This window comes from Macrotis lagotis, chromosome 1, assembly GCF_037893015.1.
Source record: "Macrotis lagotis isolate mMagLag1 chromosome 1, bilby.v1.9.chrom.fasta, whole genome shotgun sequence".
In the NCBI taxonomy this organism is placed as follows: Eukaryota; Metazoa; Chordata; class Mammalia; order Peramelemorphia; family Peramelidae; genus Macrotis; species Macrotis lagotis.
The window spans coordinates 623,916,077-623,932,357 of NC_133658.1; the positions used below are offsets into that span (position 1 = coordinate 623,916,077).

At 35.4% G+C, this 16,281-nt stretch overlaps 1 protein-coding gene across 1 annotated transcript in view; it reads left to right on the forward strand.

Moving 5' to 3' along the window:
- Window positions 1–787: 787 nt before the first annotated feature.
- The window catches only part of THSD7B (thrombospondin type 1 domain containing 7B), a 1,134,773-nt gene continuing 1,119,279 nt past the window's right edge, over window positions 788–16,281 (forward strand). Inside the window, exon 1 of the mRNA XM_074215070.1 lies at window positions 788–956. The gene's annotated coding sequence lies outside the window, so the exon portion shown is untranslated. The remainder of the gene's footprint in view (window positions 957–16,281) is intronic.

The following is a 16,281-nucleotide window of genomic DNA, read 5'->3' on the forward strand; positions in this document are numbered from 1 at the left end:
GATCGTGTGCCCCGATGCCTAATGAGTACCTGGATTGACTATGTCCTTGGTACCCACCCCTCCCCCACACTAGCTAAATTTCTTTCTTGAAGCCCCATACCTACCTAGCCCGTTAGTTCTTTTAATGCCAAAGCTCTCCCTAAGCTAAAGGGACTGCAGTGAGACGCGGGGCCATCCCAGTCGGTGGGGGGTGGGGGTGGGGTGGGGACTGGCTTAACTAGGGTCTCCCAAAGCATTCCATCCCCCTCTTTCGAGTAGTCGGGGGTTACCTGAAACGCCAAATGCTCCCATTCAAGTCTCTTAGCCCTTGGCCCTTACTGTCTTGGAACCCTCCGGGAGCGGGATACAGTGTGTGTGTGTGTGTGTGTGTGTGTGTGTGTGTGTGTGTGTGTGTGTGTGTGTGGCGGGGGGGGCTCACTCTTACCCCCCCCCCCAGGGCAAACGCCCCTACTTGCAGGTCCAAAGTTATAGAAAGCTGGGGGGGGGCGGCAAGAAGAGAGGCAGAGAGGGAGGACATACCCAAGGAAACTGGCCAGCTTCCCTGGGGAGGATGGGGAGGGAGGCGAGGCGAGGCGAGGAGAGGAGAGGAGAGGAGGAGAGGAGAGCAAAGGCGCAGGGCGCGCTCCGAGAAGGAGGGGCGCAGCAGCAGCTGCTGGAGGAGGAGGAACAGAGCAAGGTGTCTCCCCACAGCCCCTCGCCCCGCCGGCTCCCGGGGACGCACCAGGCAGCCAATGGCTTTTCAGAGGTGTACAGCAGATGGCGTCCGACTGCGCTGTTCCTTCCTCCCTCTCCTCCTCCTCTTCTTCCTCCTCCTCCAGTGCTGAGGAGCCCGAGTCGCCCGCGGGTTGTCAGACGCTGGAATGGGTGGTCTCCCACTACACACCACCATCTTTCCTCTGCTAAGGAAGCTCGGGGCTCCGCGGCTCCCACTCACTGGGCAGGCTCAGGACAGCCGGGTAAGTGGTGACTGAGCTAGGAGGCTTTGGATGGACCTTAGGATGGATGCAGCCTAAGGTTCGGGGCACTCAGGGACCAAAGAGCAGAGACTTTTTTTTTCCCTTCCAGCCTCTTTCGTGTGTGTATGTATGTATGTGTGCGTGTGTATGTGTGCGTATGCGTGTGGTGGTGTGTGTATGTGTTTTCTTTTCTTTTGCCGGCTTAAAAAAAAGGGAAAATAAAGAAAAAAAAGGAAACACACTGCATCCCCAGCTAAACGCCCAGATTGGGGTAACTTGGAGAGCTACTTCTGAGTCCTCTGGAAAGCAGAGGGACTCCGAACCGGACTGAAAGCTCTCTTTTGGGTGGCATGTGCATCACGCTGGGAGCTTGGGACAGTCAAACGATGTGAATTCATTCAAAGACTTGAGTGTCTGGGCATCCTGAGGAGTTCGCCTCTAGCGGGGCTGTCCTCAGCATAGCTTGCTTGAGCTCGGTGTGCATGGCTCTGGACAGAACTCAATTTTATTTTCATCTCCGATGTGCTTGGCAAATTAAAGTTAAAGAAAGCTGCGCTCTTCAAAAGTCATTAGAATAGTGATTGGTATTTTTTTGTCTGTTAAACGGATATATCGGTGTGTTCTCTTTTGTTAAAGGACAAGGGGAGTATGAATGAGTGTGTGTTGCTCAGGGCCACTGTAGGATATTCAAACAAGCCAAGAAGTTTTGCAGTTTCTCTGATGTATCATTTAAAAGTGTCACTAGACTGCAGCAACAGTTTACAAGTTGACTAACCCTTACTGAGAAAGGGGCCCGATGAATAGGATGAGAATGGGACATAGTTATAGCATTTCATCATATGAGGAGAAAAATTGGACCACATGGAAATGCTAATGGTGAATCCTACTGAATCTACTTTTTCTTTTTTTTTAACTGGAACACCTCAAAAAGTTTACAAAAAATTCAAATAGGCATTGTAAAAAAACAGTGCTTTGCAAATGAATATTTACATTACACAGTTTTTAAAATTCTCAGTGAGGGAAGAAAAAGGTTTTCCTTTTTTGAATCTTAAAATATGTGGTCCTACCTAGACAAAATTTCTTTAATATAAGAAAATAAAAGAATAAAATATGATAATTTACAAATACACAAGCTTTTCTGAACCAGTCAGAAAGTGATCTTTTTAAAGGCTACATAATTTTTATATCACAGGATTCAGTGGAAGCTACAGTTGTAAGGATAATACTTCTTTTATGATACATAATTTTGTTGTTGGAATTGTAATTGTTAGAAAAAGTGGCCAAAAACTAATATGCAGGTCATCACTTTGAATAAGATTTACTCTGGTTTCAAATCTCAGCATGTTATCGGCAAGACTGACTTCTGATTCTGTCTTCTACACATGAAGTTACTCTGCATTAAATAAATATCCTAATAACAGAAACTAATTCAAATGTACGTTGCAAGTCTATGTGTTTCCTGTTTTTTTTGGTGCGGGGAGAGGGATGCTTAGTTTCCATTTTCAGGCAATAGTTGCTTGTCAAAATGATAAATTTATCTGTGAAGCAGTGTCAAGGATGGTACAGTTCAGTTGGGTAAGTGTAAAGCATCTGGTCCTCTGGGATATCCTTTTGTGATTTTTCCTAGTGGATAATACAGCTGATTAAAACTCCCTTAAAAACATCATGACAATGGCATTAGTTGAAGAATCTTTTATTTAGTAGTAAATTAAATGCTGGATACTCTGGCTGTATTTTTGTGTGTTATGGAAAAACCTAGTATTACTTTTCTATAAGCTTTACTACATCGTTTGATACAATTTATAAAGATGACTTGATTAACAAATTTGAGAAAATAATCGACTTTAGGCTCTTCACAGTTGTATGACACATTTTATTGCTTTTATGTGGTGATTTTGAATACAAGATTTGTTTCTTTCTGTTAGTCTATATAGTCCCTTGAGCTGCCTCCCCCAATGATTAGTTTTTATTTACTCAAAGATTATAAGCTAATGTTAGTACATGCTTATTCAAATAGAATTAGAAAGGTAAATAGAATGTAAAGAAGAAAGAAAAAGAGTATAACACATCTAGAACCCAATAGAAATGTTTTATATATATATATGTGTGTGTGTGTGTGTGTGTGTGTGTGTGTATAGACTATACTTTAGATAATCTGTCATAGCTTTGTTTCACAGAAAATAATCAGTAAACTTTTTCTTCTATTCAAGGTACCTGTAAGGGTAATAAATTTATTTTATATTTCTGTGTGTGTGTAATATATCTTAGTGAATTATGGTTCAGCTTATGATATATTTTAGGTACAGACACAGAATGATTTCTTTAAATATGGTTAGATTTTTATATCTTTGAAACCTTGATGGTACCTTTATCTTAATATCAAAATTTAAACTTGAAAACACCATCTTTCAAATATTCCTCAATTTTCAACCAATGGTTTTATTTTACTTTCATTTTTTTAATTCAGTCATTAGTTTTTAAGGAAGTTTTGAAACAAATAACACTATGTTTAACTTAGCTTTGTTTTTCCCTAAATATGGTCTCAACTCATAAAATATTAACAACTATAAAAATGGAATATTTTAATCTTATTTTTATATCCAAGAACTTTAAAAAAAGATAGATAAGTATTAAAAAACATAGAGCCAAAAGATAAAGAATAGCAGAAAGGGACTATACTTATAGATCATAGAACCTAGATCTAAGAGAAACTTTAGAGCTTATCTGGTCCACCTCCCCCACCCACACCTCTTTTATTTTATATGTGAGGAAATTGAGACCTAGAGAGGTCAAGTGACTTGTCCAAGGTCATTACAGTGGTAATTTAGTAACAGGTCATCCAGTTCAATCCTCTTGTTTTGTAGAATAAGGAAAACTGAGGTACAGAGAGGATAAGTGGTAATACCAACAACTAGCATTTGTTGATTTAAACTTTGTAAAGTACTTTACAAACATTTTCTCATTTTATTCTCAAGCATCCTCAGGTCTAAGGTGCCATTGTTTTACCCATTTTACCAATGAGGAACCTGAGTTAAATGATTTGCCCAGGTTATGAAACATAGTAAGAGTCTGAGGTAGGATTTCAACTCAGTGATTGCTCACTCTGGATCCACCTCACTGTTCATTGTACCAATTAACTGGCCAAAACCACAGAGATGGGAAATGGCAGAGCCAGGATTAAAATTTTCTTCTTAGAACAATACAATATGTGTTTTGTGTGTGTGTGTGTGTGTGTGTGTGTGTGTGTGCGCTCTCTCCATATATACACATAGAATTTTAAAAAATAATTCTATTCAAATCCTTTAAAAAATTAGAACTGCATATAATTTTGTTCCTAGTTTGACTAAAGTGGTAGTTATCTAATATTTGTGATCATTTCTGAAGTTGATTTTTGGAAAGAGCTTATCTCCAAAGGCAGTAATAAAATATGCAGAAGTAAGAGAGGGAGGGGGAGAGATTTTCAGGTGTGAGTTGTTGGGGAAACCCTGGAATACCAAAAAAAAATCATGATATTTTAGCTAGGTTTAATTATATAATTCAGAAAACTCAGCAGGAGTCCTGTAATTCTGACCACAAAACCCCAGTTTGCCAAAGCTTTGATTCTGTTACTGTTTGTAACTTATAAAGATTAGACATTAAAGTAATAACATCTTTTCAAAGTTTGAATAGAGTGATGAAAAATAGTTGACTCATCCTAGTGAGTTAACAGTCAAGATGACAAATGATACAATGTATTAAATACACTATCCAGATAAACATGCTAAATGATCCTAAGTAGTGACAACTGAATACCTGGAGGAGAAAAGAACAGCTCTATCAAAGAGAATTTCCAGATATCTTTCACCAAAGGCAGAAAGTAGAAAGCATTTGAATAGCTATGTAATGTTACAGTACCATTAAGTATCATTGTGGCTGTTGGAGACTTCTTTGAATTTCTGAACCTGAAATATATATGAGCATTTTGCATTTTAAGAAGAAAACTTCATACTAGTTATACATGTATAAAAGATGCAGCTGTATTTTTAATGCTACAGCAATTTCCTAAATATAACACAGGTCCCTAATTTGAGCTGTTAACAGGATTAGTATCCAAGTGATAATTAACATGTTACAACTTTGAGTGGAGGAATTTAGAACTCAGTTCAATTCTAGACATTTGCTTCTGCAAGTTCAGGTGGAACTAAGGTTTTGATAGATGTGTAGTCTCTGTCCTACCTTCCCAAAGCAGTTTACTCCCTTCTTCTAATTCTCCAATAATTGAGATTGTTTTGCTGTTGATTTTACTAGGATTTTTATTGTCAATTATTTGTAAGAACTAGAGTTGTTAGGGGATAAAACTAAGTGGCATCTTGTAGTTCTTGATAAAGAAAGAAACATTTAGAATTCTGGATGTTTCTTTTCAATCCTCAGCTGTGCTGCATAATATGGCTCAGGCAGGTAGACTCTAAGTGAATAGATTCTGAATTTTTAGAAGCATGGTTTCCTTTGATGCCTTATTGGACACACAACATGTGATTTATTATGGAATTTGTAGTATTAATGCATTTGAGGAAAGTAAGAGAATGAACATGAATTGCTGTGTCCTATAGTGGATTTCTATAGTCTTTCTGATATTCTAATTGTGGAGATCCAGAAAACCTGAAGGGAGGGAAAAAACCCTATAAACTAATCACAAGACTAAGGAGGGTGTTCAACAGTTGTGATGATTCTTGCTTGTACCATTGTATGGATGCTTTAATGGTATTATCTTACATCTTTATAGCACTCTGTACTTCACAAAGCGATTCATATTACCTTATATGATGCTTATAGATGTCTTCTCTTAGGACACATTGCTTTCATTTCAAAGATGGGAAAACTTAAATAAAGAAGGATTCGGGGATGTGGCTAAAATTACACAGGTAGGAAGAAGATGAGGATATTTAGACTCCAAGTCCAGTACTATTTTTAGTTGCCCAGGGTGACCAAACTGTTTTAATCATTTATTTTTGCAGTATAAACATACATAAACACAAAGAGAAAGGAGAGAGATTTCTATGTTCCACTATATGCATTAGGATAAGTAGTTGATTAGTATCTCCATTTGTGCTAGCTGCCACCTCATTACTTTTAGAAGAATTGCAAGGTTGAGAAAAACTCCAAACTTTGTGGCAATTAAGCTCAGTGTGATGCAGATTTCCTTTATTCTTAATTTGTAATTTACTTTTGTTGATTGATTGAATAATTTATTTTCACCACTAATATATTTACTTTATAGATCCTGCATTGTATTTATGTGGATATTCTACTTATACTTATTTTTCCCAACCTCCATGCTTACTTGTTGTTTTGACTTTTTCCATGTTTTCCTATAAATCATTAATAAAACAACTCATCTGTATTCCTTTTGAATGTTGGGTATCTCAGTTACACTAATATGCAATTCAGGTTATTTACATCTCATCTCTCATTATTCCTCTATGACAAATTCAAAACCTTTTCTGGTAATACATATACTGGATAGTGCCTTTTTAAAAATTATCTCTAACAGTGTTGGTTGAACTTATTTTCTTTTAATTATTGTCATTTGGGTCATACATCATTTTAATTATCTATATTCATAGCACTCTATGTTTTATAGCCATGTGACATGTATAACTGGGTATAAATTGCTTATAAAAGATGGACATTTTGGCCATAACCAGTTCAGTATTTAAAAAAAACTGCATAGTGTAGCAAATTTACACCATCTCAGTATTTGCCTGAATTCTGGACTCAGTTCATTGTTAATTTATAATACTTGAATAAGAGAAAGATCTCCCTCATTGTGATTTTTACTCAGTCATTTCAGTGGTGTTGATTCTTTATCATCCATTTGGGATTTTCTTGGTAAAGATATTGCAGTGATTTGTAATTTCCTTTTCTAACTCATTTTAGAGATGAGGAAACCGAGGCAAACAAGGTTAAATGGCTTGGTTGGGTCACATAACTGTTAAAAGTCTGAGATTTGATTTGAACTCATGAAGATGAGTCTTCTTGACTTTGGGGCTGCCACTCTATTCATTGTGCTGCTCTCTTATTAGGATAGATTGGCCATATAGCCCCATGCCACAATTTGTGCAATGTGTGTTTTTCCTCCACCTTGTTTTTTGCAAATATGTGTATGTATATCATTTAACCAATTATACTTAATTACAAAAATTTTTAAGATTCAGTCAAATATAAATTTTGTTTCAAGAAAAACATTTTAATATTTTTTAAAATCCATATTTTTAGTCTTTATGTCATATATAAAATAGATTTGAACTTATTTCACAATTATTTTTATTATTGACAGTAGAAACTGGGATTTAAGTTAGTCTGGTTTCAAATTAATTTCAAAATGAAAATTGCTCGCTGTGTAATCTCTGTCAGAGATGGTTTATTGAGTCACTTGTGGGAGCAAGAGGGTGATAGAAAATTTTACAAAGTATTCCATTTGAAGGCCAATGCTTTCTTTGGCCAAAATTACATATATCTTTCTGTAGAATTATAATTTTATTGGTGTTACCGCCTCCTTGGAAGGCACCACCTTCTACCAGTGCTCATCTAGAACTTCTGAAAATTACAGTTTTATTAAGAAGTCATATACTCATGGTCATATAGACAGTATGTGTCATAGGCAGGGTTTGAACTCAGTCTTACTCTTTCAGAAATTGGCATTACCTTTCTCTACATATAGGGTCATAATCTAGATCTAGAACACATGATAGCAATCTGAGAAATTGACTTAATTGTGTGAATTTCTTTCAAAAGTTTCTATGGTAGCATCACAATTTCTCCAGTGGTTAAGCCTACCTTAGCCATCTAATCTTATTTTCCATTATTTTGCAATGCTTATTTTCAGTTGATCTATTTTCTCATTGTTCCTCACATCTGTTGTGTACTTCCCCATTTACATGCCTTTACTCATTCTTGGAATATGCTTGTCTTTCTTCTTTATCCAAATTTTACCTATTTATTAAGGTTCAGCTTGTCTCAGCTCTTTCTCAAAGCCTTCCTTGACTAATTAATATTACACTGATTTCTTTTCCTCGTATGAATTCCCACCAAACTTATGAGTTGTACTTCATAATTAAATACTTTATTATACTGTCATATTTTTCTCAAATTGCACATTTGTGCAAGGGCAGGAACCATGTCTTGCAACCTTTTTTATAACCTTCTCAGGACCCAGGGAACAGTGATCATTTAATAATAACAAGACCTTTTTGAATGCCTACTAAGGATTAGGCACTGTAGTAGGCCTTTAGATACAGAGACAAAAATAAAATAATACCTTGCACTATTTGTGAATGAACAGGTGTGGGCAACAATAAACTGTAGCTATAGAGTGGATGGTGCTTCAGAACTGCCTTAGGTATGCTGGGTAAAAGTAGAAGCCCTGAGCAGCTCAGGGAGGAGAAAGAGGTACCAGAGCCAAAAACATTTCTTTCCATACCTGACAATATGGAGGGGGCGGAGGAGACAGAGAGATAAGGAGAGAGAGAGAGAGAGAGAGAGAGAGAGAGAGAGAGAGAGAGAGAGAGAGACAGAGACAGAGAGAGAGACAGAGAGAGAGAGAGACAGAGAGAGAGAGAGACAGAGAGAGAGACAGAGAGGGAGGAGGGAGCCCATAAGCAAAAGAAAGCTAGCAGGAAGAGGCTGGCACTTGAGAAGGGACTCTGTATAGTGGCAACCCGTTTAGAAATCTAATAAGCAATGATTCAAGAAATATAGGTCTATTGCTTGAACTCTGCTCAAACCACTGCTTCTTAACATGTCTAGGGACCTAAAGCTTGTCTGAATCTCCTTTGACTTTCTTTATCCCTATGGTGATAAAATTTCTTTCATAAAATAAATGATAGGGTATAAATAAGACCTGTTGATAATTGAATTGTTCCTCTTCTCTCTTCTTCATCCTCTCACATCACTAAGATGTCTTCTGCTACTATATCCTCCATCAGCCCAGTCTCAGATGAAGAGATGACTTTACTTCTTGCCAAGACAAACCTTTCTCCTGTACAAGCAATTCAATTCTATCCTGTCTCCTCCAACAAATTGCCCCTTTATCACCACCTGTCACTTGTATTCTATCTCTCCATCTCTTGTCTTCTCTACTACCTACAATTGTGCCCCTTTCTACCCCCCCCATTCTCAAAAAACCTTCACTTGATCTTCTTATCCTTGCTATCATCCTGTATCTCTTGTGTCCTTTATAACAAAACTCCTTAAGAAGGCCATCTATAGTACATGCCTCCACTTCCATTCTCATTCTCTTTTTAACCTCCTACAGTCAGGTTTCCAACCTTACCAAACACCTGAAAGTGCTCTCTCCAAAGTTACTGATGATCTTCTAATTGGCAAATCCAACTCCCTTTGCTCACTTCTCATTTTTCTCAACCTTTCTGAAGCTTTTGCATTCTTTATTGCTTTCTCCTGTATACTCTTTTCTTCCTAGTCTTTTTTCTCCTGGTTATCCTCCTACCTAACTGTTCTTTTTTGGTTTCATTTGCTCAGTTTTCATCCATGTTTGGCCCACTAACTTTGAGTATCTAGAGGATTTTGTCCTCTCTTCCATTTCCCATACTACTACTTGGTTATCTTATCAGCTCTCAAGAATTTAACTATCATATCTAAGCTGATGATCCTCAAATGGATATATTCAGTCCTAACGTCTTTACTGATTCCCAGTCTCACATTTCAACTATTAGAAATCTCAAGCTGGATGATATGTATGCAATTTAAACTTAATTGGTCAAGAACTGAACTCATTCTTTCCTTCAAAGACCTCCTTCTTCTCTTCCAAACTTGCCTATTCCTATTCAGGCACTCTCACAACCTAGTAATAATCCTTGACTCCTCATTATACCTTACCTTTCCTATCCAATCTGTTGTCACAGATCATCAATATCACCTTTGTAACATCTCAAATATGCACACATTTACCTGATAATATTACCATCCTTCTCCTGCTTATTATTTCAGGCTTAGATCATTGAAATAATTTGCTGATCGGTCTGCTTTCTACAAATCTCTCTCCACTCCAGTCTATCCTCCTTTGAGTCACAAAACCAAAGATATTTTACCCATGAACAAGTCTGATCATGTCATCCCCTAATTAATACACTCCAAGGATTCCTTACCATCTCCAGAATTAAATATAAAATTCTCTGATGTTCAAAGTTCTTCATTACCTAGCCACATCTATTCACCTTCCAGTTCCAATCTTCTCATTCTTTACTAATGACTTTGAAATTCTTGCTGTTTCATGAGCAAAGCACTTTCTTTCTTGGTTCTGGGCATTTTCTTTGGCTGGCACATGTCTGGAATGCTCTTCCTCCTCATCTGTCTCTTGGAAGCCTTAGCTTCCTTCAAGTGCCAACTGAAATCTTACTTTTAATAGGAAAGTTTTTAATAAGACCTCTTAATTCTGCTTAATATTTTCTTTTCCTCTGCTTACACATAACTACCTGTTTGTTGCCTCTCCTATGAGATTTTAAGCTCCATGAAGGCAAAGACGTTTCTTTGTATCTCCAGCAAGTGATCAAGTATCTGGAAGCTAGTTGGTGTTTTATAAATACTTATCCAATGACTGATTTGGAGTGGGCTCATGATAATTGCCTTTAAGTACTGTAAGGACTGCCTCCTAGAATGGGTTTTATTCTTTTCCTGCTTGACCTCAGAGGGCAAAGTTAGAAACAAGGTGTTAAAATAATAATTTAAAAAGTCAGATTTAGGTTAATATACAGCTTTAAAGGTATAATGGATTTTTCTCAGTAGAAATCTTTTTATTTTAAATTTATTTGTTTTTCAATTAAAGATTATTTTTCTCTCCCACTGAAAAAAGAAAAAAAACAAAACAACACCCTTGCAACAAGCATATGCCATAATTAATTGATCCATTCCCTAATTTATGAACACTTCCTTAATTTCCAGTTTTTGCTGACACAAAAAAACTGCTAGAAATATATTTGTGTATTTATATATAAATGTAAATATGTATATATATATATATATATATATATATATATATATATATATGCATGTTCCTTTTCTCTTTCTTTGATCTCTTGGGGTATAGGCCTAATAATAGTATTGCAAAGTGCATGTATAGCTTAGTAACTATTGGGGGATAGTTTCAAATTGTTTTGCAGAATGGTTGGACCAATTCACAGCTTCACCAACAATATAATAATGAGTACTATTTTGCTTTGTGACTTTATTTTTTTCCAACTTCAACATTCTGATGGATGAAAGATAGGCATGCAGAATTTCTATAATTTATTTATCTTTAATTAGTAGTTATTTGGAATATTTTTAAAATAAGACTTTTATTTGTTTGTATTTCTTCTGCATACAAAAGTTTCTTTATATCCTTTGTTCGTTTTAAATTGTTGAAGATAGGAGCCCTCTGTGGGTTGAACTAGATGTTCCCTTAAAAGTTTTCCCATCTCTGAAATTCTCTCTTGGATTCTGAAAAGTTTGAAATTTTATTGCTTAACCACTTTATTTATTTATTTGCCATGGATACATTAGAATTAGAGTAGTAGCAAAAGAAGTATTAGTTAGCAGAAAAAAAAATACAACAGTTGGAGCCAAGTGCCCTGAGTTTCAATCTATGCCTGACATATAGTAATTGTACAATAGACATTTTACTTCTTAATCAGTTTCCTCCTCTGTAAATTGGGGATAATAATATTTGCAACACCCACTTCACAGGGTTGAAGAAAGTGCTCTGAAAACCTTACAGTAGGTTGTCAATGTGAGTTGTTGGTCTAAGAAACAGCATCCTAAGGGGTATTATTACTTGGAAAATTTGTTAATTAATATTGTTTTGACATTAGAAATTGAATTTTTTATCAGATACCTTTCTTCTGAAGGATTTAGAATGATTTATTAATATAACTATTTCATCACAGTATCAAGGAATGTATCTCCATTTAATAATAATGATATACATTTATAAGATGATTTATGGTTGCATGCCTATATATATATTATATATATATATATTATTTTGATACTAAAAAGTTAAAGAAAACTTTATTTTTTTCATATTATATAGTTAAGGAGTCTGAATATAAAGGAACTTAAGTGACCGCTTAGGATATTTAACCATGCAGCACTATAGTAAGAAAATAACTTAAGGATTCCCGACCTCACTTGATAAACTGCAAGAAACAATTTCCTTTACTCAACTTTAGCAAGTCATCTGTTTAGTTCTAGATATAGCAGCCCAGGTCCTGTTAAGTCAAATGTTGTGCTTAATGTATGACACTAAGCAGAGTCACAAATATTCCTTTCATTGTCCATGGTTAGTTAGTGATCTCCTTCTCTATCAAGGCCAGGATCATAGGTTCCATCCCCTTTTGAGGTAATTAGCTATATTTTTTTCTAAGTTAACTGCAATGCTTGCCTTTGAATGGCAGCCTGGGTAAGAACAAATTACTGAATCAGTGCAAAGCTCCAAAGCTTGGCTGGGGAAGTAAGATACTGAGGATGTATCAATAGTATTCCTATAGAAAGGAAAGTATCATTTCTTTAAATAAAAGTCTCATGTCCTAATGAAAGTGTTAAATATTAAATGTAGTTCACTTATTGTGTTAAATGGAAGATTCATGATATAATATTTGTGGTGGTAATAAGTCATATTTGTTGAGAATATTGAATTTAAAAATTGTGCTCTCACTACTTGTGTAAGTATATATGTCTGTATGACCTTGAATATACTTATTTTTTTTCTTTTGCAAGGCAATGGGATTAAGTGGCTCGCCCAAGGCCACACGGCTAGGTAATTATTAAGTGTCTGAGGCCGGATTTGAACTGAGGTACTCCTGACTCCAGGGCAGGTGCTCTATCCACTGCTCTACCTAGTCATCCCTTGAATATAATTATAAAGATAAGAAGACCTAAGTTCAAATTTATATAGTGTTTTTCTAAAACTAAAGGTTCTATATAACTCTTAACTATAGTAATTATTATTACTAAATCTAGATATATTTATTAATAATTTACATTTAAGTTAGAAATGTACATGAAATATCAAACAATTCACTACTGGAAATTCGGGGTCAAAATTGTCCTTAAATCATATTTACAAAGCTCTGATTCTTCTAGGTCAATCATAGATGAAATTTAAAAGTTGGTCATTTGGTACAAGAATCAATCAATCAATAAACATTTATGCCAGGTACAATACTATGTTATTCAAAAAGAAACAAAAGACAACCTACCTGGCAAGATTAAAATCTAAAGGTAGAACCAACATCTGAATAAAATATATACAGAGGGGTGGCTAGGTGGCACAGTGGATAGAGAATCGGCCCTGGAGTCAGGAGTACCTGTGTTCAAATCCGACCTCAGACACTTAATAATTACCTAGCCGTGTGGCTTTGGGCGAGCCACTTAACCCCATTGCCTTGAAAAAAATCTAAAAAAACCAAAAACCAAACCAAAAATATATACAGTGAAAGATATATGCAAGATAAATAGGAAATATTTAACAGAGGGAAAACACTAGCATTAAGAGGGGTTAAGAAGACTTCCAGTAAAAGATGGGACTTTAGTTGGTACTTAAAGGAAGTCAGGTTGATCAGAAGTAGAATGGAGGAGTATTCCAAGTATAAGGGTCAGCCCCCCCCCCCCCCAATGGAAAATCTTGCTTAGGTGATGTCATTGAATGTAAGAATATTGTCTAGGTAGTATGTTGTAAAATGAATAGAAAGGAATAAAGGGGGTAATAATAATAATAATAATAATAATAGTAATGTTTGTCCTTCATTTTTGAAGATCAAGATAATAAGGAAGTGATATCATGACAAGTACATGAATTGGATTTGAGTGAAGGGGTGCTGTGCTAAATCACAAGTCTCTCTTTCTCCTTTGGAGTCATCTGGGTCCAGTGGCCATATATGAATCAGAGATAGCCTTGGATGCCAGGCAATCAGGGTTAAGTGACTTAACCAAGGTCACACAGTGTTTGAGCCAAATTTGAATGCTCTGCCCACCAACAAATAACTGCCATGTGGGGGATAAGTTATGAAGGATCTAAATGATAAACAACATAGTTTGCTTTTCATTCTGGAGGGTGTTGACATGATTATTTAGATGTTTTAGGAAAATCACTTTAGTGCTTGAATGGAAGATGAATGGAAGTAGAGAGAGATTTGAGACTGGGGGGCCCATCAGCATCATTAAAATATCACTCAGTGTTTAGTTTTTTTGACTTAAGATATTTGTTCAAACATAAGACAAACACCTAAAGTAACATCTCCTTGAAAGGAAAAAAATATTTATTCACTATCTTGAAAGATAATTACAAAAATATTTACCATGAGTGTTTTGTTAATTACTTTCCTTTAAAAATTTTTATACCTTTTAAAATGTCACTTTTTATTTTTACCATTTTTCTCTTTATGTTTACAAGAGTGATAATTAAGCATTATTTAACCTTAGGGGAAAAATACGTATTTTAGGAAGTAGACATTGTGGTTTCAAAATCAAGTTCAACAGGAAGAGTATATTTCCAACAATTCATATCAGCATGATATTAATCATAAAGTACAATTTCAAACATGTAAATTTGACTATAATATATTTGGAAAACCAGTTTTAGGAAGAGTAATACTTTTTAATGAAAATATATAAAGAAAATTTAACCAATATTGGCATATGATAAGCAGGTTTTTTAAAAACCACTGAAATATTTTTGGTTTTGACAGGGTCATCTCTTCAAGTTATAGTAAAAGCTGATAAAAGGCACACTTAATTGGATTTGCAGACTGTGACCAAAAGTATCTTTTTAATGGAGCTTATGAAGTGGCTAAAATCTAAGAATGTAATCAAAAGGTTCACTGTGAACCACATTCACATGCACTCAGCTAACAATATATTGAAAAACAACAAGAAAACTTGCAGAAACATTGAACAAATAGGTAAATCATCCACATTTGTTTCTGGAAATGGAGAAACTCATGATTCAGTTAGACTAGGTGTTCACCCACCAGAAATTACATATAGCTTATCTTTCAGTAGCTTCAAATTGGGACCTATTATAGATTATATGAGGAATTTGTGGAAACTGTGAAGAAACCTGCTGAATACCCAAAAAATTTATCACCAAATTTATGAATATCTATCAATACATGATAATACAGATAGAATAAAAAAATCAGAAGAACTATGTTACCTTTCATAAATGGTCTAAGAGATAGATCATACTAAAAATCTCACAATATCCTTGAGAATTTAAACAATAAACTATAGTGGGACTGAATATATTCTGTTACTCAAACTGTCCAGACATAATTATTGATTTATTTAGAATTTCAGGAAATTTTAAATAGACGCAAGCATTTCAAAACCTTGGAATGTCTAAACCAGGTGAAATGGAAAAAGCTTCCAAAAATATAGAGACCTATTAGAAGAAATCTGTGAGAACAAAAGATGTGTGTGTATATATATATATATATATATATATATATATATATATATATAGCTCTTAATTTTTTTCTTTTCTTTATTTTCATATATGTGCACATGTATATTTTTAAATTACAACATTTCCTTCCATCCTCCCTTCCCACCCTCCTTCCCTCAGTGGCAAACAATCAAATTGGCATTAGATCCATCTATCTATCTATCTATCTATCTATCTATCTATCTATCTATCTATCTATCTATCTATCTATCTATTTGGCAAGGCAATGGGGTTAAGTGGCTTGCCCAAGGCCACACAGCTAGGTAGTTATTAAGTGTCTGAGGCCAGATTTGAACTCAGGTACTCCTGACTCCAGGGCTGGTTCTCTATCCACTGAGCCACCTAGTTACCCTGAATATATACATATTTTGATAAACATGTTTACAGATTAGTAATTTTCAGTACAAGGAATTAGAATTAAGGGAAAGAGATACATAACATTTTTTTTTTTATAAAGTGTTCATCAGATTCTGAAGGCCTTTTTTGATTGTTTTGTTTTGTTTTGATTTTCTTCCTCTGAATGGGTATAATATATTCCATACCCAGTCTAATACAGTTGTCCTAGCTCTCTGAGCAACTTAGAGGAGCTGCTTCCATCAAGAATGTTCATCTCATAATGATGTTATGGTTGTGTACCTTGTTCTCTTGGTTCTACTCCCTTTGCTTTGCATCAGATTCTGTTAAGTCATTCCATGCTTCTCTAGAGTCTGATCATTCATGGTTTCTTATAGAACAATAGTATTCCATAGTATTCATGTGCCATAACTTGTTTATAACCATTCCCCAATTGATGGACATCCCCTCAATTTCCAGTTCTTTGCCTCTACAAAAAGAGCTTCTATGAAT